General features: G+C 35.2%; 1 long non-coding RNA gene across 1 annotated transcript; it reads right to left on the bottom strand.

The window, feature by feature from the left end:
- Window positions 1-20,255: 20,255 nt before the first annotated feature.
- LOC147525165 (uncharacterized) lies at window positions 20,256-25,184 on the bottom strand. The gene is made up of 4 exons (XR_015221082.1): window positions 24,824-25,184; window positions 21,412-21,473; window positions 20,686-20,744; window positions 20,256-20,574 (listed from the first exon to the last, which is right to left on the bottom strand). It is a non-coding gene; the product is annotated as an uncharacterized LOC147525165 (long non-coding RNA).
- Window positions 25,185-25,536: the final 352 nt, after the last annotated feature.

Below are 25,536 nucleotides of genomic sequence, written 5' to 3' on the forward strand. Positions count from 1 at the left end.
TATTCGAGTATGACATATATAGTGTCATATTTATTAGTGAGTCTAGCGCTTATGATAATCCTAGGAGTTCGGAAGATCTAAAATTATTGTGAATATACCTGCTGGTTCCTCCTCGTAGGATGAGGACTTGCCTGATTAGTATTAATGGCAGTAATGAGATTAAGAAACGAAATCTTAATTGTAATGCGTGTGGATAAAGGGAGTGTGAACAGAAACATACCAAAAAGTAGCTATGAACAGTGATTGTTCATAGTTCGGTAGCTATGAACAATGAGTGTTCATAGTCCATACTGTACGTACTATAAACAATCAATGTTCATAGTCATGAGCTATGAATATTCTTTGTTCATACCACAATTAGACTATGAACAATGATTGTTCATAGTCATGAGCTATGAACATTCTTTGTTCATATCACAATTGGACTATGAACAGAATAGAAGGTTGGAGCGGTTGCAGAGGAATATGTCATAAACAGTAACATAACATTATAGTATGACAAATATAGTGTCATATCTATCTGTGATTCTAGCGCTTATGATATACTATCAAACGTATATATTATAAAAAGTGACATAACATTCGAATATAACATATATAGTGTCATATCTATTAGTGATTATAGCGCTAATAATATATACTACCAAACGTATAAAACTCTTATTAGCATATATATTATAAAAAGTGATATAACATTCGAGTATGACATATATAGTGTCATATCTATCTGTGATTATAGAGTTTATGATATACTACCCAACGTATAAACTCTTATTGACATATGTTATAAAAATTAACATAACATTCGAGTATGACATATATATCAGTGGTTGTAGCGCTTATAACATACTACCAAATGTATAAAACTCTTATTAGCATATATTATAAAAAATAACATAACATTCGAGTATGACATATATAGTGTCATATCTATCTGTGATTCTAGCGCTTATGATATACTACCTAACGTATAAAACTCTTATTGACATATGTTATAAAAAGTGACATAACATTCGAGTATAACATATATAGTCATATATATCAGTGATTGTAGCTCTTATGACATACTACCAAACGTATAAAACTCTTATTGACATACGATATCCTCTTAAACAATTGTTTTACATTGTACCATTGGACCACCCATAAAGTATAATATATTTTCTATTTATACAACTATTAATTACATACTACAGCCTATATGACATTTTTTATAACATATATCCATATTTTTACAATTCAATCTTATGTACCGGGTAGTAGATCATGTACTCTGTTACATGACTTATGGTACAATCCATGTTTTTTAAAATGACTTATGTTGTCACTTCCAACATATCTGTTATATTTTAGCGCCACAAATGACATACAAGAAAAATATGTATTTAATGGATATATATAATACATTATGGTACTAATTGTAGCATATTATAACAGTTGTTGCTCGTTCCAATAGGCTCACCAAAACTGGTTTGATTAAAATCACTTATGCTGTCACTTCCAGTATATTTGTCACATTTCCCCCCAATGAACGACATATGATAAGAGCCCAAAATTGTAGTTTTAACCCCATTAACAATATCGCTTTTGACCAATTATGTGATTAATAAGTAAGAGTTAGTGCTTTTTATCGTGTTCTTATGTATTTCAGGCATTGGAGTCGGATATATGCAGAAATGTGCCCCTTTTGTGAGATAATGGAGCAAGGGTTGGTTACTAAGAAGTTCTATGATAAAAAGCCAAGATCCAAGGAGAAAAAGCCAATTTAAAGCCCGGTCAAAGCTAAAAAGTCAAAGTCAACGCGGGCAGAAATAGCATACAAAAGTTAGTAGAACTTCCAGAAGTCGTATCTTTGGACTCAGACCTCAGAATTGGGCCTACCTTATGTCAAAACGACCGGCTCGGAACGAGATTTCTAATGGTCTAAGCCTTGACCCAATCAGAAGAGTATAAGTAGACGAAAAGGCTGTTGAATTCAAATCCAGCTGAAAACCCCTCTGTGGACTGAAGAAATTGGGTTTTGGGCTTGATTTTTCGGCCCAAAACATGACTCCTCAGCCCATGTACAAAAAAGTGGATCTTGTCTCCTCCATTTGAAGACACAAGACTTAGCTCTTAAGCTGCTAGTTTTTTTACTTAGCAATTATCTAAAAACTTAGTTTTTATATCTAGTTTTTTTACTTCATAGAATTAGATTTCCATTCCAATAGATTAGTTAGAACAAATAATGAATATTATTTAGAATCAGATTTAGTTTTATAATAAATTATTAGTTTTTCATTTCAATTTAGTTTATTGATTCAATTCTTATTTAGTTTTAGTTGTCTTAAATTCATAATTAGGTTGTCTTAATTTGATAATTAGTTAATCATCATCTTAGTTCTAGATTAGGTTTAAATATTGTTTTAATTCATTTGGAATCATTATTATTATTGTTCAATTAGATTTATGAGTTTAATCATTTATTCAATAATGGGTTGTTCTATGTGTTCTTGTGTTAGAAATGATAGTGTAATAATTCAAGGCTAAAACCTCCATTAGAGGGGTTTGGAGAAGCCTTGATGAAAACTTGATTGCTGTTAGCGTAGAATAGTTCGTAATATTCTATTCCATTCTAGAAAGTAATTAGTTCACCATGAGAATGAGTTTGATTACTTTACATGCTAGTTGTTAGTTGGTAGAGATTACCATGAACAATTAGGGATTAGAAACACCCAATTGTTATGTGGAAGCATTACAATTCCTATTACGACAATTCATCGCTAGTTGATTAAGTTGAATTAAGGTGGAATCAAATCCCCCTAATTCATTATCATATAGCCATTTTAGTATTCCAAACATTTCGATTATGTCATTTCCATCTTTGTTAGCATAATTATATAATCCGTACTCTCATTGATTTTGATAGAACTGATAATCCAAGAACTTAGTTCTGATAATGGAACTTATCAAATGGCGCCGCTGCCATCTTAGTTCTGTTTAGAATTGTTTTTATTAGTATTGTTAATCTTCCCAAAGTCCCATTAAACCCACCCACCCTTGTTTAGTTCTAACAGTGATTATCTGGTTTAGAAACTAAAAAAATTTCCCAGGAAAAGCCTGAGCGCGACCCGCGCCCATCCAAAGCTAAGTTTGAGCGCGCCTAGCGCTGAAACGCCTGGAACTCGGAATAGACCTGAGCGCGACCCGCGCCCTACCAAGGCAAAGTTTGAGCGCACCTAGTGCTGAAGCGCTTGGAATACATGTTACACAAGGGCGACCAGCCCTACCAAAACCATTTACCAAGGCCTTTCGACCAACTTCTTCTTAAAGCGACCCAATTTTCATAGGTTACTCCAAATTTCCATTTCTTCAAGTTATTTAGTGTTTCTAACTTATTAAATATACTAAGCTCGCGTAAACAAGACGCTATTCATAAGCGAAGCAAGGAGCATTCATGTACTTCTTTCTTCCACTCCTCACATCTCCTGTTAGATGATTTATACTAGTATATCAGGATTGTTTTGATTGTTGTCGTGTTTCTTTAATATTGGACTTAGCCTTGCATGAGATTAAGGTCAGGTAGAGAAAAAATGATTAATGTAAGCTATCGTGAACGTCAACACACAACCCTATCTAGTATACCACACACTACACCTGAAATAATGGCTGAAGAAAGAGATTCTCCTCTCTCTGACTTTTACAAAGCCTTGAACGATAGCCCAAAATCTTGCATCGTTCTTGCAGACCCAGTGGGGGATTTTCGAATCCCCCCAAATATATTTAATTTGTTATCCGTTTTTCATGGTTTAGACCATGAAAAACCTTATCAGCATATGCGTATAATTGAACAAGTCCTTACCACATTCCATCATCCTACAGTTGGTGTGGAACAAATTAAACTAAGGGTGTTTCTTTTCACCCTAGCCAACAACCCCCCAAATATATTTAATTTGTTACCCGTTTTTCATGGGTTAGACCATGAAAAACCTTATCAGCATATGCGTAGGATTGAACAAGTCCTTACCACATTCCATCATCATACGGTTGGTGTGGAACAAATTAAACTAAGGGTGTTTCTTTTCACCCTAGCCCGACAAAGCCGTCTTGGTTTGGTTAATTAATCGAAGCGCTAAATTCTCAGGGACTCATGGGCCAAACTTGTTCAACTATTTATGGAACATTTTTACCCACCCTCCCCCGACAGATGAAATGCTTTCCAAGATTCATTTTTTTCGACAGAATCCTCATGAATCATTTTCAGAGGCTTGGAATCATTTCACTGACCTTCTTATAGAGTGTCCACACCACAACCTCGCGAAAGACACGTTAGTTCGTGCCTTTTTCAAAGGACTTTTACACCACCATAAAGAAGTCCTTGATATAATGAATGGGGGTAGTTTCCTCAGTAAAGGAGCCTCAGAGGCTTATAAATTTTTAGAAGATTAAACAAAGCATAATAATAGCTGGGAAGGGGGGGGGGGTAGTGACGATATCCCCCGCTCCGCTAGTTCTTCTTCAACAGTTAAAGCTACTAGTATGTTTGAGGTTAAATCCGATCCTGAGCTTAAAACTCTAATTTAATCCCTCACTAAAAAGGTAGAAGCTATTTCTATTCAACAAAAGCCTACCCCTGTCATGAATATCAACTCTATTCCATGTAATTTCTGTTTGAGTCCTGCGCATCCCGACTCCTATTGTCCTCTAGTCTATGAACAACAATCCGCACAGCCAGACAATGTTTGTTCCATTAATAGCGAACCTAACACACCTTGGCGACAAAACCCTAACTACGGTTGGCGAAACAATCAACAAGTTACACCTCCAGCGTATAATAATCAAAACATTAGGCCAGCAAACAATTACAATCAAGCTCCACCGAGACAAGGACAAGGGCAATGGAATTATAATAATTATAACAATAATAATTATAATGCTAATAGAGGTATCATTCCGGTTAATCATAACTATCACAACCCACCTGTTAATAATCAACGTGACATAGTTCCTATCACACAACCTGTAACAAACACTCCTCCACAACTAGATCGTTTCGACGCCTTTATGCAACCCAACAATAGATTTTACAGTCCATCCAACTTTCCTTATAGCAGTTAGCCCAAGAGAAAGTACAACCCAATGGTGTGTTTCCAGGTCAAGCGATACCTAATCCTAAAACAACAAACACAACCTTTGAGGTAAACGGTAATACTAGTAAGGAAAATGCAAACGTAGATGAGCTAAATGCCATCACTACTCTCCGTTCTGGCAGAGTGGTTGATAACGCCGTAACTATGCCTATAGTTACCCTACCAGTAGTCCCTACACCAGATATTGAACTAGATACCGAAATAGAAACTGAAGATCCTACCCCTGTAGAGGTACCAGTTAAACCACAACCTAAGAAATAGAAAACCAAGGTTAGACATCCTGTTGATCCATACGCTAAATATAGAGAGAAACCATCTTTTCCCCAGAGATTAGCAATGTTAAACAAGGATACGAATTTCGATGAGATTAGAGAAGTTTTCAAAAATCTAATGATAAACCTACCCTTTCTTGAAGCAACTAAAAAGTTACATCACCATGTTAAGTTTCTTAAAAAGTTGTGCACTACTAGGCGTAAGACAAATATTCCTAAAGACGCCTTTTTAACTGAACATTTTCCAACTTTATCAGAACATAATAGAATCGTTAAGTACAAGGACCCTGGTCGTCTTACTGTATAATGCACCTTAGGAGATTCCCACACGACGACCGCTTTATTAGACCTGGGGGCGAGTGTTAACTTACTCATGTATTATTTATATAAACAAATAGGTCTACAGGATATGCAACCTACTAAAATGACGTTGCAATTAGCGGATCGGTCTATTAAGTATCCTAAAGGTGTGGTTGAAAACGTGTTTGTTAAGGTTCAGGATTTCTACTATCCTGCTGATTTTGTTATCCTCGATACAGAAGTCGCTAACAACTCTGTTCCAATCATCTTAGGGTGTCCCTTCTTGGCTAATGCCAACGCGATCATAAATTGCCGCGATGGTTCAATGTCCATGTTTTTTGGCCATCTTTCTGTTGAGGTAAATGTTTTTAAAATGACGAAACAGTTCCCAGATACGACTTCGGATGGAGAGGTTAGCATGATCGAGAGCTTAGCTCAAGATTATTTCAAAACCACGTTTCCTGATAATCAGATGCACAAATTCCTTTCCTTTGGAAGTTCCAACTTCGACGAGAACTCCCTGGAAGTCGAGAAAGATTTCCTTCGACTCTTTTGCAACTCTTCCTTGCCACCTCGCGAGTCCCTCCCTATCAACATCCATTCATCCCTTGATGCTATGACGGAAGATGAATTTTTCACCCTCTATCCCAGTGATTCTTTTCACCCATCTATTGAGGAATGTCTTGCATATTTCAAGGCTTCTGATGATCTAGACCTGAGAGCTCTAGCCGAGCCCCATTTATCCACCTCAAATCATCCTATCACTCATTCATCTTCCATCACTAATTTTCCCCACCTTCCACCTTTTCAAAGGAACCTTGAGTTTGCACTTGACCCTCTTGTTTTCCCTGTGCTTCATGATTTTCTAAATCCTCCTAATACGGAAATAATTCCCAAGGAAAAGGCACTTGACACCTTCATTTTCAGAATTGAGATAGTTCTTACCTACACCATGAATGAGTTTTATGCTAAACCCACATTCTCAGTTTTTCCATTCTTTCCTTCTAAAATTTATCCGTATCCAATATATCTTCCATAAACATCCATTTTCTCACGATTATTCACTTGGACACCCTTTCGTTCAAAGATGAAGAAGAAGGTGCATGCTCGGTTATGTTCTAGGTTTATCAGACTTCGCTTTCATTTCACTAAGTTGCATCGTAGGAAATCTTGGTGCTTGATTCTGTTTGGGGGTGCATTCCATGTTATTTATTTATGGAAAAATTCACAACTATTTCGGTTGTTGATATATGGTAAACAACATGTTCATTATATACATATATATCTTTTAGATATAGTCTTGAGTATCTGACTATAAAAGACTCACTTTGTTATTTTGATGTTGTTTTTATTGTTTTTAGTAGATTGGATGTTAAGTTGTTAACTTCACTAGTTAAATTTGAATTCTGTAGTTAATTGTTATTTTAATTTAAATTGGGTTTTGTCTAAGCATGCGATGATTTTTGGGTAAATCCCACCTTCCCGAATTGTTTGGGGGTGGTATTATTATTTTTAGCATTGCTTTTATCTGATCCACCATTTTAGAAGTAATTTTGCAATGAGTTGGTCTAGAATGTTGCTATTATTGGTGTGGCTATGATTAGATATTGTGGTAGGATGAAATTTCAATGAGTTAGGAAGTTGCTATTCTAAATTCAATCTAAAAGATATTAGGTTGGTTTTGGAATAATGAATCTGGGTTGTTTCCGTTTTAGGTTTTGGAAATATTTTGTTTCCGGCAATTGCCTTAAATTTTTTGGCAACTTGTTAATTCATTTTAGAAACTAAAACCATATATATACTTGATTCATTCTACACACAAAACCCACACATCTCACTTTCATCTCTCACCCTGAACCTATACATTTTTCCTTTTATTTTTCACTTCACCCTGCTCTTCACACACGGAGTGCGCCCCATGCCCAACACACCCCATTTATGAGCGCATCCACCGAAAACATCAGTAACTTCGAATTTGATAGGAGGCTTCTCGCCGCCGCTACCAATACCATTTCTGCGCACCCACGACGACCTTCGTAGCCTCGGAAATTTCTGATTTTTTGTGAGTTGTTCCAGGGTTGTTTGCAGCACTTCTAGAGTGTGTTTATTGTGATGACATCTCCTACAATCATACCGGAGCAGTCTTTTGAAGATTTGTTCCAAAGCGACACCTATGGTGCTTGGTTTCGCGAGATGATCATACACGTAGACTGGGAACCGCTAATGGTAAGACCTGATGAACATTATTTTCTGGCACTTACATCTTATTTTTATGATAATTGTAAGTTCTTTGATAGAAATGTTCTCCATCACCATTGAGGATGAACCAATGGAAATTACTATGTTCTTGCTAGCCTTTGTTCTCGGACTTGCTATGCCCGCTGAAATACAAAACTCACAAGCCTATTTGGTCGATAATATGTACCTTTATAGCTATGAGGATTTGCATGACCATTACGGGGCAGGAATCTTTAGGATAGAGGACCAAGGGGAATATAACGTCGCCCTTGGTAGCATGTCCATGAACGTGGGCTCTGTTATGTTTTGTATCATGCTAAACATTAGAGAGGAATGATGTTATTCTTCTGTGAATGACGAAACTAGTGATATTTTCCTTGCTTTAACTGGGGGACGTATACTCTATGATATTCCCCAGACCCTAATGTCTAGTTTAGCACGAACCCATAACATGAGGCCTATTTTAGTTTGCCGTATTATGCTATGTTTCTTCCCTATTTTTTGTGCCCGCTTCACGAATTGGGTTGGGGTCGACATTGTGAGACCCACCAATTGTATTATTCGATCTTTCCATGCAATGACTTGGCAAGGGTGGAGGATACAACATCATCAGGTTGCACCTTACACCCCATCCGACCAAGTGGCGCTTGACATGTTAGCTATAGTAGATGATAAATGGCGTGAAGCCTGGCAAATCATCATGGCGTGGCAGGATGCGAAGGAACCTTATTTCTTTATGTATGAAGAGGATGAGGATGACGCTTAAACGCTGGAGATAAGATAAGTTTTTAGTTTCAGTTAGTGTCTGCTTACGTCCTAAGCACTTTACTTCTTGTAACCCCATAATGGGTGGAACTCATATAGAGTTGCGACTGTTTTTCTTTATCTATATTAGTATGTTTTAACCTTGTTTTGTAGATGATTTTACGCGTTTCCATGGTATTTTTCTACCCTTTTTATTTCAATACTTTGAGGACAAATCATGCTTCTTGTTTGGGGGTGGCATAGAAACATGAGTAATTTAAGGCATCTGTTAGAATATAGATATGTACAATATGCACTTGTTTTCTATAAAAAATTCAAAAATTCAAAAATAAATAAAAAGTGATGCTATACACTTAGGAATATTAGTATTGTTTTCTTTATCTCTGCTCTTAATAATTTAGAAGTCTCACGTTAGCTTTTGCATTAGAATAGTTTTTAGAAACTTAGGTTAATATGTAGATAATAATCTTTGCATCTTTCTATAAATATATTGCATGAGTATCTATGATTGTTGGCAGTAAGTTTCTGAAATTTAGGCTAGAGTACTTATTCTACAAATCCTGTGAGAATATAGCCTAAAATCTTATATGAGTTAAACATTTGAGAAATGACACAAGGAAGAAGTAAATTCCGGATAGAGAAATCACACGTCCACTTGCTTGATCACTATACCATATCCTAAGCGAAAATTTAGGCCCTTTTTGGATCGATATAGCCAAAAATTTAAACCTATGAATTATTTTCCACTAGTCGCCCCCTCTGAGCTTTCTTTAGCCTTTCATAAACCACAATTCCTTTACCCTTTTACAAAAGCAAAACAAAATAAAAAATCAACCTACTCATTTTAGAACGAGTCTTAGAATAGGATGAGTAAAGAAAAGAAAAGAGAAAAACATGTGTAAACAAAAATTAGTTAGTTGCTTCTTAAAAGAAAAAGAAAAGAAGTTTCCATCCAAAAAGAATAAAAGAAAAGAAAAATAAAAATAAAAATAAAAACTTCAAAAATAGAATAAAATGAGTCAAAAAGCCAAAATAAAAAGGCTAAGGATGGAAACAAAGTGTAGAAGCAAAAGAACAAGGTTTTCTCTAGTTACAGAATATGAAGATTCTATTATCTCAGATTGGTTCTTTTTGAATATCCATTTCCTTCATTCTTAAACCATCACCTAATCCCCGCAACACCTAATAAAGACCTCTAGCTCAATTAGGAATATGTTAGTGTGATAGTAAGTGGCAGATGTGTTTGATCGACTTCGGCTTCCTTGTGTGTCATTGAGATTGTAAGGTAAAGTGTGCCCACTGCACACTGGAGTAGCGAAACTTGAGCAGAAAAATTAGAGTGTTTTTGTCTTGACATTTATGTGAGGACCTACTTAAGGACACCATTCTAAAGTTTCAAAAACGGACCTATTAGTACATTTCATAGTATTACTCATTGTATATATGTTTATTCGTAGATGATTGATTATTATGCATATATTAATTTAGGTTTTGACTTGATTATTCTGTATTCATTGCTAGTGAGATATATAGATAATTGAGATATAAATAAGGAAACAATAGTTTTATTTCTTAGTCATTGTAGTATAGATAAACTTTGTGAGTACCTTCACTAGAAAACTCTCACGAGACTATAACTCGTCCACTTGGGAATTCCTAGTGGTTTAAGGCCTTGTCGTATATGGTCAATGCAATCGTACTCAGCGAAACGAGATTAGTTAGAACTCCATTTTTGGTCATTTATGCTAATTTCTCATATTTGCTTGAGGACAAGCAAAATGTTGTTTGGGGGTGGTTTGATAAGAGCCCAAAACCCTTTAACAATATCGCTTTTGACCAATTATGTGATTAATAAGTAAGAGTTAGTGCTTTTTATCGTGTTCTTATGTATTTCAGGCATTGGAGTCGGATATGTACAGAAATGCATCCCTTTTGCGAGATAATAGAGCAAGGGTTGGTTACTAAGAAGTTCTATGATAAAAGGCCAAGAGCCAAGGAGAAAAAGCCCATTTAAAGCCCGGTCAAAGCTAAAAAGTCAAAGTCAACGCGGGCAGAAATAGCGCACAAAAGTCAGCATAACTTCTGGAAGCCGTATCTTTGGACTCAGTCCTCGGAATTGAGCATACCTTATGTCAAAACGACTGGCTCGGAACGAGCTTTTTAGTGGTTAAAATCTTGACCCAATCAGAGAAGCAGAAGTGGACGAAAAGTCTGTTGAAATCAAATCCAGCTGAAAACCCCTCTGTGGAGTGAAGTAATTGGGTTTTGGGCTCGATTTTTCTGCCCAAAACATGGCTCCTCAGCCCATGCACGAAAAAGTGGATTTTGTCTCCTCCATTTGAAGACACAAGACTTAGCTCTTAAGCAGCTAGTTTTTTTTACTTAGCAATTATCCAAGAACTTAGTTTTTAGATCTAGTTTTTTACTTCATTGAATTAGATTTCCATTCCAATAGATTATTTAGAACAAAGAATGAATATTATTTAGAATCATATTTAGTTTTATAATAAATTATTAGTTTTTCATTTCAATTTAGTTTATTGATTCAATTCTTATTTAGTTTTAGTTGTCTTAAATTCATAATTAGGTTGTCTTAATTTGATAATTAGTTAATCATCATCTTAGTTCTAGATTAGGTTTAAATCTTGTTTTAATTCATTTGGAATCATTATTATTATTGTTCAATTAGATTTATGAGTTTAATCATTTATTCAATAATGGGTTATTCTATGTGTTCTTGTGTTAGAAATGATAGTGTAATGATTCAAGGTTAAAACCTCCATTAGAGGGGTTTGAAGAAGTCTTGATGAAAACTTGATTGTTATTAGCGAAGAATAGTTCGTAATATTCTATTCTATTCTAGAAAGTAATTAGTTCACCATGAGAATGAGTTTGATTGCTTCACATGCTAGTTGTTAGTTGGTAGAGATTACCATGAACAATTAGGGATTATAAACACCCAATTGTTATGCGGAAGCATTACAATTCGGATTACGACAATTTCTCGCTAGTTGATTAAGTCAAATTAAGGTGGAATCAAATCCCCCTAATTCATTATCATATAGCCATCTTAGTATTTCGAACATTTCGATTACGTCATTTCCATCGTTGTTAGCATAATTATATAATCCGTACTCTCATTGATTTTGATAGAACTGATAATCTTAGTTAACGTGAATTCTAAAGAACTAGGAGTGGATCGAACTTTCTATTCCAACTATATTGCAATTGCATCGAGAGTAGAAAACTTTGATAATTAAGCATAAAGTAGTTTTAGTTTTACTTACGTTTGATAATCTTAGTTACGTTTGAGTCTCGAACTATCGTTTTACCTTTTATCAACATACAAGATCAATATGTCTTTAATGACTCTATATTATGCATTATGTTACTAATAGTTACATACTGTAAAGCTATACAATAGATGGGAGACCCCAGCCCAACCCAGAAGCCCAAGTCACCTCATCAACAAACCCAACCCAAAAAATCGTCAACTCTCCATCTCTAAAAATCAAGAATAATACTTGTCACACCCCAATTGTCTCTCTACACACGGCAAGTTTTTTCCAAAAAAAAACTAGTGCTCTCTCCACACCCCATTTTTTGTTAATATGACTATTATACCCTTAAATAACTCTCTCCACACCCCATTATAATTAAAACGAGTTTTTCACTGTACTTACTACTCCACCAACACTCCTACCACTCATGCTCTCTGAAATTTCTCCCCCTCCCTCTCTTGGTCTCTTAGGTTAGTCTTGAGTCTCCCACAAGATTGTTGTTATTCCCACCAAATTTTCACTTTAAGAATGGACTCAAGTGGTGGAAGCAACATTCAAGATAAATTCTCCCGACAAAATCAAAATGATAACTTTCAAGGTTCTCAAAGTGACATAGAATCAGCTTTAACACTACTGCAATCAAATTATTACTCCGATGATGAACTTTACAACAATGTTGAAATTAGCTATCCCGATATGACCGAATCATTTACAACAATTGAGGTAATAATTTGAAAGCTTGTATTATTTATTTATTTATTTATTTTATCAATAACTTAGCAAAAAACAACTTTTCGTCAATAGTATCTAAGACCAAGGGTTTACGCAGGTCTTCGAAGATTGTCACTCATTGATCCGATGGTGTTCGATAGTTGGTATGACTGTTGAAGTTGTGGTTGTGATATCAAGGTCTGATAATTCGGGACTTGGGCGAAGACCTAGAGTTTTCTTGAGTTGCGAAAGGAGTGGAAAATTTAGACCATCCATAAAGCCGAAAATATTGAACAAAAAAATGAAAGAATATAGGCAATCTAGTTCGAAGAAATGTGGCTGTCCATTTGTTAAAAGGGGAATTACGAAACGAAGGTGGATGGATAGTGAGTGTTATGTGTGGAACTCATAATCATACTATTGGGGAGCATCTTATAGGTCGTGCATTCGCCGGAAGGTTAAAAGCTGAAGAAAAATTGATTGTTCAAGATTTGTTTTTGAGTGGTGTTAAACCACATGAAATTTTACCCCTCTTGAAATAGAGAGATGACAATAATTTGTCAAACAAAAGTACTTTATACAATTATCATCACAAGAATCAGTTGGTTCGGTTGAGTGGAAGAAACCAAATGCAAAAATTTCTAAGAAATTTAGATGAATTTGGTTACATAGATTTTCATAGGGATAATCCAGTAACAGGTGAATGTAGATATTTGTAGTTTGCACATCCCCAATTAATTCATTTGGCAAAGTGTTTTCCCGAGGTCATTGTCATGGATTGCACATAGAAGATGAATGTGTTCAAGATGCGATTGTTTGAAGTTGTTGGGTTCACATCCACGATGAAGACATTATGTATTTCTTTTGGGTATTTGGAGAGTGAGAAAGAAGATTCTTACCTTTGGGTTTTGAAGAGGTTGTGTGATATTCTGGACTACAAAGCTACTTCTGTAAAGATAATTATGACTGATTGTGAGTTGGCACTTATGAATGCGATAGCTATAATGTTTCTTGAAGCTACACACTTCTTGTGTCGAGTTCACATCAGGAGGAACATTGAGACAAAGGCCAAAAAAATATTTGAGAAATTTGTTGAGTATGAACAATTTATGTTTATGTTCGAAACAGTGATAACAGCTCGTACTAAAGTTGAGTACTTGGAACACCTACGTTGTTTTAAACTTAAGTATGGAGATCATTATGATGTGGTGGAATACATATAAGACCAGTGGCTTTCGAAGTACAAAAAAAGGTTTGTCTCGGCTTGGATGGATCTTTATATGCATTTTGGTACTTCGAGCAATAACCAAGTTGAAAGTATGCATTCCTCTTTGAAGAGGCATTTGCGTTCTAGCAATAATGGTAACTTCTGTCGAAACTTTAATTTGATTAATAATCTCCTGACAAACCAAGTGACAGAAATTGAAAGTTCTTTTAATAGGAGCTTGAATCTCTGGGATCATCGTTATAAAAAAAACACATATGTGCAACTTAAAGGGTACATTTCTAGAGATGCATTGGATTTGATAGCAAAAGAGCTAATATGGTCTATTAGAGTTGGGACAGATGAAATTTGTTGTCGTTGTGTTTACAAGAGTATGTATGGGCTTCCTTGTGCGCATAAGTTATGTGAAATTGTTCTAATTGGTAGGGGAAGCATCCCTTATCTTTGATACAACCTAGGTGGAGACAGCTTAGTAGCACTCTGATTGATCTTCCTAATGGGTCCTTTGATATTCAGCCTGAGCTTGCATAGATTCAGAAGAAGTTTCAGTCACTTTCAGATGAACAAAAGGTTTTGATGCTGAAAAAGTGTGTAGAACTAGGTGATCCAAAGGCAACTTTCATGCGAGAGCCTCTGGTTAACACCAATGTGAGGGGTAGGCCACCTGGAATAAAAATTGGTGTGAAGACTTGTAAAGATAAAAGTGACACAAAGAGAGAGCCTTCAGCTTTCGAGTATGCACAAACAATTGAGGAACAAATTGTAAGTCAAGAAAGCAAGAATTAATATTAAAGCCAAGAAGTTGGTACCATGCAAAAGAAAATCAAGAAGAACTCATATTCAAGTGTTTGTATATTTACCTGAAATTGGGTCTAATTGGGATGATGGGTTACGTGACTTAAATCCATTGATACGAGACTTCATTGTGGATTGGCAAGATGTTGTACCGAATGGACATTGTGGATTTAGTGCGATTGCACGATGCTTATGGTCTAATGGAGATGATGCATGGATTACTGTGAGGGCTCTTATGTTGACAGAGTTGATTTCTCATGAGGTAGATTATACTTTAATGATAGGTGGAGAAGAACGAAAAGAAGCGATCAAGACAAATCTACGATGTACAGTTCCGTATACAATGAACCCCAACGAATGGTTTGAACTTCCTTCAATGGGATTTTTAGCTGCTAATACTTTTCAGTGTGTCCTTGTCGCCATTGGAGAGAAAGAATGTATGTCATACTTTCCTTTGTTGACTGCTCCTGATCCAACTTGTGTCCAGATAGCAGCAATAGGCCACATTGGAGGAGGCACACATTTTGTGAAACTCGTGCTTGAAGATGATAGTCTTATTCCACCACTTGCTCCAGGGTGGGAGTCATTTGCATGGACAGAAGCTTGGGATTGGGCAACTATAAGGGGACCAAGGATCGAGAAGTGGTATAAAAGGGTTCCAAAAAATGTTATGGATTTAGACCTTTCGTAACTATCTTTGTACTGACAAGATATTTTGGCTTTAATATCTATTTTGTGTATGTATATATACTTTCATAAATTGCAGAATGTATTAGAATATGTTAGAAATGGTATTAACTAGTTTTTGTTAAGTGCTTTGTAAATAGTATTAATATGTTAGAATATGTTAAGTGCTTTGTCGGTTTAAGGTAGGAACCAAAGGCATATCGAGTTTCAGGTGAACTTTATCACTTGTGTTGTGACAAAAGAACACCAGCTGCCTTTACAGCACAAAGTGAATGAGGGACTGATGGGTTATAGAACAAGCTATCTTAATTCGTAATAAGAATTTAAGACTGGCCAACTAGCAAGGATATTCCTGTCAGACAGTAAATGCAAAGAGATTTTATTTTATTTTTTTCTCTTGTAAACATAAGTCAGAGTATGTTTATGATGCTCTGCAGTGTACTCTGAATCCTATTTTTATAGCTATATATAATGCCTCACCTAATTTTGGCACTTGTTTGAACTTGCATTAATTTAATGAATTGGCAATGGAACAAGCAACCCAGAGTCTAATACACAACTTAATCTCTGACAAATGTTTCTTAATCACGTTTTGCACAAACTTTTGTTTCAAACATTCTCTTATAGCATTTTTTTATAAAGTTTGGGATATCATATGTAGCAATGACTTCATGGATACAATTATCATTAAACCCTAACTATCAATGTTCTAAACCATCATTTTAAACATGCCTCCATGAACACGAGGAGGATCAAGCACCCAAACCCGAAAAAGAAAATGTAACGAAGTGCCAGCAATTCCCATTGTTGACAAACCCGATGAAGAAATCGCAAAATCAACAACTCCTCCACTAGAAATTTTATTGCCAACCATCAAAGGCTTAGAGTAAGTTCATCTCTCTTTCATTTTGATTTAGTTATGACATTTTTCATGCTTGTTGAACGTTCTTAGAATTTTTTGTTCTCTGCCAAAATTTTATAATTGGTCTCTTTATATTTTATACCCTTATCTTATCTTCACTCTCTTATCTTATCTTCAATGCTACTCTATTATCCTCCATACTACTACATAGTGGACTATGAAAATTAAGTGTTCATACTCCACTAGGAGTATGAACACTTAATGTTCTTACTCTCAAATAGGGGGGTATCTCAAATTGACCCACGAACATTCAGTGTTCATACTCCTAGTGGACTATGAACACTGAATGTTCATACTCTTGTTGGACTATAAACATTCAATGTTCATAGTTGATGCAGTACAGTTTGCCAATGCATATGTCAATAAACTTGGCATATGTCAATGAACTGGAAAAGCGGGCAACAAAGTCGGAAAGACATGGACGCGGCCATATTTGATTGGAAACGTCAAAATAAGCATAACCCACGGTGAAGCACCACCCTCTCTCGGGCCCTAAATCCATCGTTTAGGCCTTCAAAATCACGTTTTTGCCGCTTTAGGAAAGTTTTGTTTTTGCCATATCTTTTGATAGGAGAGTCCATTTTTTATTTGGTCAGTTGGGTTAGTTTTATTTTGATTAGTAGTTTCTTAATATGTGGTTATCCCAAAACTTTCCATTTTTGAAAAATTTCGAGTTTTGTGGTAATTAGGGTATTTCGCCTATACCTGGTAGTCTGTATTAGGGTTTTCAGTTTTGGTTTGAGTTAATAATATGAAGAGTTACTTCTCTTGTTTCCATTGTTTGGTACTCCTTGTGTGTGAATCAACAAACCTTGAAGCCATTAATCCCTGATATTTCACAAGAAATCAACAAGCTTTAGTGTAGGTTGTGAAAATTTACAACTTATAAGTTCTTCTCTACATCAATAATCCTCTTGGACTATGAACAATGAATGTTCATACTCTTGTTTGACTATGAACATTCAGTGTTCATACCATTGAATTATGAACAGTGAATGTTCATACTCTTGTTGGACTATGAACTATGAATGTTCATACTCTTGTTGGACACCTTATACATTGTCGTATATAAACTTTCTTTGTTATATAGTATTGTGCATATCTTATACAGCGTCATCCACACATTGTTGTATATAAGCTTTACGAGTAGATATGACACTATAATTGTCATACTTATATGTTATGTCACTTCTTACAAAACAGACGGGTCGATATGTCATTTTAAGTGACATACTTTGGCAGGGTAAAAACTCCAATCATTGACATCTCACTGCATATGTTATAATAAATAGCATACTTCCACAATGTCATTTCTAGTTGCATATATTTGCCTTTGCCTCAACAATATCAAATTAGTCAACCAAATCTTAAACAAAAAACATCATATTAATCGATTCACTCAACAAAATCAACTAAAAAAAAAAATGAAATCACTAAGAAACTTTAGAAAAAGTTTTCTCATTCTCTCACAAAGAAAAACAAATTTTTTTCTCTCTTGATAATCCCTTCTATATTGGTTTACAAAACTGATGGGTCAATGCTATTTTAAGTGACATACTTTGGCAAAGTAAAAACTCCAGTGTTGACATCTCACTGCATATGTCACAATGAATGTCATACTTTCATAATGTCATTTCTAGTTGCATATCTTTGTCTTTGCCTCAACAATATCAAATTAAGAGTAACCAACCAAATCTTAAACAAAAAACACCAAATTATTTTTGTGTCTGCCTTCATTTGCCTTGCGCAATTTTTGAAGCCCATTATTATTTTGGCATCTTAACGCAAAACAATCACACAGCTTATGAGGATAATTGGCACAACCCAAGACAAAATGTGTAAATTACATATGAATGACAAATTATCGATATGTCTTAGACAGGTCATTCCCCAAGTCTATATACTGCCGAACATAAGCTTTTTGCTATACAAGGCCTAGACAAATTATGTAGAATATGCAGTAGGTATATGCTACTTTTTGTAGCATCACTGGATTATGACAGAGATTATGTAATATTGGACATTTTTTATGCTCTTCTCATTGACATACTAGATTTTGGTGCACGTGAGCAGTGGCAACATTCCTTTTTCTTATATTTAACAATCGAGGAGCAATAACAATGATGATACTTTTCTATACTTTTAAAGCATTAGAAAACCAATTTAGTTGTTTGTCGCACCCCTGGATATGTTCCAAGTCTATCCCACATACAAAACCACTTACATCACACAACTCACATAAAGGACGCAAAGTACATATTCAAGCATCCAAAAAGCAAACTGTAAACTTCCAAATCTTAATGACCTACTTTACAGGTCCCTTATATATAGCATATATATCTTTGTTCTAGTTACTCTGACAACTCGTCCTGCTTCTTGTACATCTTTTACACCCTGGTCCATCTTATTTCCGTTATTGTTTTGGGCCTCAAAATTAACCTCTTTGTGGTTGCTGCATTGCCGGATAATTAGATTCATTGATATGAAGACTGGAGAATAATAGAGCAATGACCATTCCTAAGTTTCACTGCAAAAAAGACATAATGGAAATTCAATAGTTTCAACTAAAGGTCATTCTCGTTACTAATATAAATGGACATGACATCACAATTCCAATTAAGTGATAAAGTGCCCAAGCTAATTATTGCAAGTCGAGTCCAAGTAAACGGTTAGTAGTTAATCTTACTTATCGATTTTGTTTACAATCATTATCTCATTGTTTTTATTGCTCTACCTATTACTAGTCTACAATGTTTTGCAACATATTAATTTTTGAACATGAACTAAGTAAAATACTTTACTCCAGGAAACTAAGTGAAGTCATAACCATGGAAATTCCTACTTCTGAAGAGTCTTGAGCTAGACCTAATGCCTAGTAGGTCTACGGTTTAACGAATCAACATTTAGAAGAACATATGAAATGTGCGTGTTTCGAATCAATAGTAAGAGCTCACCTACACCTGATATGATGCAAATGCAATAGTGTTAAGGTATTACAAATCTAAAAGCTACATTCTATTGACTTGTTCAATAACCCTAGAAACCTAATACAAATATATACATACCCCAAATATATGCCCTGCAGTTGATTACAATACCCTTACAGAATGACCTAAATATCCTTTTTATTTTAACAAAGGTAATGCAAGTAAAGATGCAAGCAATAAGCATTTCAAGTTTTTCTGATTCCATAGAGATGGAGGTAATCAATACAATGCTATGATGCAAAGAACACTCGTGCAGGCAATTAAATTACGTTGAGAGCGGTAAATGAGAAAGGCTTAGTCAAATGCAGTGTTAAGAGATCTAACCTCTTATTTTCTTATAGTTAACTAAACTGCAAGAAATCTGAACAACACAGCAAGCTCCAACAGCTTGTTTAAGAAGTGTGAATACAGTAAATGTAATTTTTTTTTGTTCTTTTTTGTTAGGAAAAAGTTAGGGGTTCAGGGCGACCCAAACTTGCATTCAATGAGTTGTATCCCAAGACAGTCTTTTTCCACAATACACTGTAAGCTTTCATTCAGTGGAGGAGAGTGGAGTACAAAATTGCATCCCCAGGCATACTCAAATCACTACAAGAAAAAAGGCTTTATATCACTGTTAAAAATAGTGATAAAAAGTCTTTTGCCACTTTTTTTTTCCAAAACCGTGACGGAGTGAGAGTCTTTTATTTTTTTTTCCCAAAACCGTCACAAATAGTTTTTCGAGGGAAGCTTGCCTACCGAAAAAGAACAGTAACAAAAACTTAAAAACAGTCACCATAAAACTAGTCTTTTGTGACGTTCCTGGTAAAACAGTAATAAATTATAATCAAAACAATGACAAAAGGTAATGTTTTGAGTACAGTTCAGTTAAAACCGTGACAAATAAATAAATAAATCTAAAAAAAAAAAAAATCAAAATATGATTTTAAGCTGCGCTATAAACTAGTAAATAAACCATGTGGTATAAGTTGTCCAAAAAACAAAGAATCAATACATAGTTTAGAAATCATTCATCCGAAACAGGATTTCAATTCTAACATCCCAATCCATTGCAAAAAGACATCCAAAATTTTGGATAGTCTAAAATGTATTCCATAAAATCAAAATTTAACATCCCAATCCCAAGTCCTTATATCCACACGTTTATGATATACATCTTGAGTGTTGTCGGCACTACTATCTTGGAGAAGTGAACACACTTGATTCGAACTTAACCTAATATCAGAAGAGGTGCGGGTCTTCATAAGGGAAAGTTTCTTCGTCTGAAAATTTAATAAAAAAAAAGAACGTTAGTTTGTATGGTGCTAAAATATATATAAGACTGATAAAATAAAGAAATGGAAGTCTTTTGGACAAATTTCTTCTCAGGTTACCAAAATCGATATTCTGCCACTTTTTTTGCACAAGTAGCACCCAAACCTTCCCTGTTCTCCTAAAAGATAACAAGAACTTAACAGATAGAACGATAAAATTGGACCATAAACAAGTAGTAACATAAATATTTGCAATAATATTTAATCACTATGACTAGAAGAAAATTTTGCTTTGTAGAATAATATAAAAGGATAAGGAGTTACCATCCTTTGCAACAAAACAAGGCGGCAACCAAGTGGCATTGATTTCCTCAAAAAATAGTATAACACTCAACAAGCAATTTTTCTAGGAAAGATTGCATATAAATCTGTGCTCGGGTTTCTCATTTCAATTACTGGAAGGAAAAGAAAAACAGTGCCAACAACTTTTTTATTTACTCTATGATGTACAAAGCTCAATTTGAAGTCTGAATAACCATCAAGAAAGCCTTGTTGCTGAAAATCCCAAATTCCATCCAATTTAGTAAGTATACAAAGAAAAATAAGAAATCACTTCAGTGAGTAGACTCCACTAATCAAGTACCCATCAGCCTTAAAAGTCCAAATAAGTAATTGAAATTACAAGATACCAAGAACCAGCAGGTTGTAACTAAAGAGGAACTGGTCAATACACTATAAAAAGGGAAAAAAATCATTGAATAATTCGTTCCAATAGGTTAATTACAGATATGTACTAAACAACAACAAACAATTCGAAGGGACTAAGAAAAAGGTTAGAAAATAAACCTTCGATAAGTCAATGCAAGCAATGTGATAGACTACCAACTTCCACTTTGAAGCCTTATCCCCTTAAACATATTACGAAAAACTATTAGAATAATTCCCTTCTTCATCAAGTTTTCTGTCAGCAATTCAATTAAACACAAAAATAGTATATGGAGATTAAAAAGTTGAAATTTCAAAAGCCAAAGGATATAAATGCGTAGAGAATAACATCGTATCAACCATACTATCCGCTAACGGAACAAACAAATAATGACCACTAAACATCAAGGTGCTCACATCCGAAAGGAAATGTAAAGAAAGAAAAGATACAACTCTTGCTTAAGCAGCACCAGTACAGGGCTTGCACTAACATTAGCTTATACAAACATACTCATAGTTCCAATATAGAATGTAAGATTTTCCATTCACGAATATAAACTTAATCTTGAATAAAAATCATCTTAAGGAACATCAATTAAAATTATATGGAGGAACATGTGACATCCCACTTTGGAGCACACTGCTCGTGGGATGCACTTGGTGACTCAATAGCACGAGTCCTCATAAAAACGCCAGCTACAAATCTCACAAGCTGCGATACAATATATGAAATACAAAACAATTTTGGAAGCCCTTTCTTTTTAATAAAAATAAATAAGTATGTAAAACGACTAAACATCATTGGCATCCAGAGATGTCATTCACAAAAGTTAAGGAGTTTTAGTATGCAAAAAAACTTGTAAGCGGCCTCGGTCCAAAATTACAAGTTACACAAAATATACAAGCACAAAAAAATGGAATACTACACTAGTCCCGATTAGTTACAAGAGATGTACAAGAACACAAGATCTACACTTAAAGTGTAATCACGCTAAACCAATACAACCAATCAAGTAAGTAGTCCAAGTCTGCAACTGACTCGTCTAGTGGAGGGTCCTCGGGTTGCGTATTAAGATAATGCTCGAAACTAGCATCTAAATATGGATCTGAAAAAAATAATTGATACAGTAGAGTGAGCAAACAACAATGCTCAGTAGGTGGCTCACACTGCCCCTAAACTGCCACCACAGCTAAAAAGAAATGATATAAAAAAAGAGAACTAAACAAAAAAAAAAAATGAATCTATACGATAAATTACATACACCCAAAGACACGTAGCATTGAAATATATAATAGTAAGGATAAGTGGAATTCTGCGATAACAATATCAAGGTAACGTAAATAAGCCAATACCATAATTAAGTAATAAAACACATAACCCTATACAATAATTGTATATCCTTTGTACCGTTTCTATTTATCGAAAACCTTTTACTCCATTCACCTACATTTTCCAAGGAACCAAACTAGCAACCAAATGCACCACTAGGTAAGTTCCTAATCATATTCAAACCTATCCAGTAACTGCGTATTGTCAACTAACGGCCGACCCAACACCGATACCAACCAAATTAGAGTTCTATGTGCTGTCAACTAACGGCCGACCCAACAACTGAACTATAAAGCCACATCCAACACTAATGTTCATTTCCAACAGATTATAAAACCATGGGGACTACGACCTAGTGTGCCACACAAGTTAAGACCCTTTGTCTCCACATTCACCAATCAATAATACAACTACCAACAATAATAAACCGAAATATAACACTTGTGAATTCAAATTTCAAACCTGATTCAAGTCATTTTCCTTGGAATGTGAAACACAACAGTGAAAACAGTTCGACAAATGAAGCTATAACGAGAAAGTTATGACCAAAACAATATACGTTCTAATTAACCCAATCAACAATTCCGAAAATTCTTGCTGAAGTATTGCAATTTTAGATGTGAAGACTTGTTGCAGTCCAAGTTTTGTGGCTAAATGCATAATAAGAAAACATAAGTAAACTACTACAATAAATGAAAATGGCTTTACATCATTCTAAACAAGTACTGTGTGCATTAGTTCAAAATGCGTCATAAACCTTACTTGTGAAACTATGGGTTAACTTGTACTAAAAATCAGCACTTAACAAACTTCAATTCAATTCTATTGCAACTAGAACATAAATCAATTATTGAGTAAAGTCTCTAGCAAGCTCCTAACATGGTGGGAATAAAGGGGGAGGAAGACACCTACCTCAAACCTTGAGCAACCCAAGCTATAAAGAACTAAAGACTCCAATCTTCAAGAATGAATGCTCCCAAATGCCATTCCCCACAAAAAGTTTCAAACCAAACTATTTTGAGTTTCCAATTGATTGTTAAGAGTTTTAATGGGGGATGAGAACGATTAGAGGATGAGTTTCTAGCAGCAAAACGCCCATATACTTGTGTGAAGAACCAAACTAATATAGCACACAAGAAAACTCTACCAAGGATTTTCAACTACTCATGTCTTCAAAGACCAAGTGTTTTCATTTGGTAGCTAGAAGTGGAAATTTCATATCTGAAATTTTATGAGGAACAATGAGAAGGAGAAGAAAGGGTTCTCTTCTCTGAGTTGGTCTTAGATATGCATGGATAGGGAAAGGGTTATGGTGACATGTGTCCTATTCACTTCATTTGTCAAAAGAAAGGAAAAGGGTTATGGTGACATGTGTCCTATTCACTTCATTTGTCAAAAGAAAGGAAAAAAATGCATACTCATTAATTTTATTAATAAACACCTAACTAACTTAAAACAAGTGCAACTCTATTTACTAAAAGAAAAAAAAAAATGGCACACCAAACACAAATGTCAAAATGAGGTTACTACAGAACATGAATTAAAGCACATATTCAAATCATTCAAAAGCTAAAATCCGTGCAGACAAACCAAAAGGCGAAAAAGAAGAGCAAAAATTGCAACAGACCAGACCAAGCGAGACGACACCTTAACGCCTCAAATTAAATCAGTTCTTGTATCTGCCTAGGAAATCCAAAACAAATTAACAAACTATCGACAGTTCTCGTTCTGATTTGCACCGGGGGTTGCTTCGGTAAGTTATAGGGGTGGTCAGTAGGTAGTTCCGATTCTAGCTCCTAGCTCTGGAGAAGCCAACTTCAATCACAAAGATTTCACTACACTACTTATTTTTATTTTCTTACGTCAAACATTCCTCTTTCTACTTCTGACTCTCGCACGGATAGAGATGGAGGTCGGGATTCCCTTCCTCAAGGCAGAGGGTGAAAAAATCCGAATCACCAGTCCCTGGCTTTCATTTACATAACACATTTACACCACTAAAGAAAAGGGACAGAGGCCTTCTACGATAGACCGGGATAGAACTCCAAGACCAAAACCATCAGCGAAGAGGCTTAGAAGAATTGACCGACAAGAGTACTACATGGACCACTCGCAAGACCACTTCTTTCCTTTCTCACTTTGATTGAAAAGCGAAGTGAAGTTCATGGGATAGTACAACATAATCAACAACAAATAATCATATTGAATTGAAGGAATTGAAACCTGAACCACGGCTGGAGTCTCGGTCTTTGCTAGCTTCTCCATTGTTCCAATCTCAACTGCCAGTCCTCCGCTTCTTCTTCTTCTCCTTAAAAAAAACAACCTAACTTTCAAATTCTACTTTGCGCCCACCAACCAAATGTCTTCAATATTTGATTTTTACTTTACTACAAAGAAATCAAAGGATTCGGCGCAAGATACGACTTACTAGATCTAAAGATGATGGTGGTATTTCTATGATTCAAGAGAAGAAAAAATATAGATCTGACTAACAGAGTTTTACTTTCTGGCAAGGCTTTCAGCCAACTTAGAGGTGAGCGAGTATTTTTGACTTTTTGAGTAAGCGGTCGATCGTGGGCTTGGGTAGTTGGAATTGGGATTAGAGAAACCAACATACGGAACAACACTTGTTACTATTTTCTTAAAACAGTGTCAAATAGTGGCCCGGGTATACTGTTGTGCCTGGGCGCAAATACTAAAACGATAGTTGTCACGTTTTCCACTGAGCAAGTTCTCCACACATATACGCATTTTAAAAAAAAAAAAAATCATTTGTGACTGTTTCGAAAACGCACGTCACTAAAAACTTTTTAAAACATTCACGAAAATCTTTTTTGCCATTTGTAACCGTTTCAAACAGAATAGTTATAAATAACATTTTAAAAAATCACAAAAAGTTATAAATAACATTTTAAAAGCGATCAAAAAACTCTTTT

The sequence above is a fragment of the Coptis chinensis genome, chromosome 1 (genome assembly GCF_015680905.1).
Source record: "Coptis chinensis isolate HL-2020 chromosome 1, ASM1568090v1, whole genome shotgun sequence".
NCBI lineage: Eukaryota > Viridiplantae > Streptophyta > Magnoliopsida > Ranunculales > Ranunculaceae > Coptis > Coptis chinensis.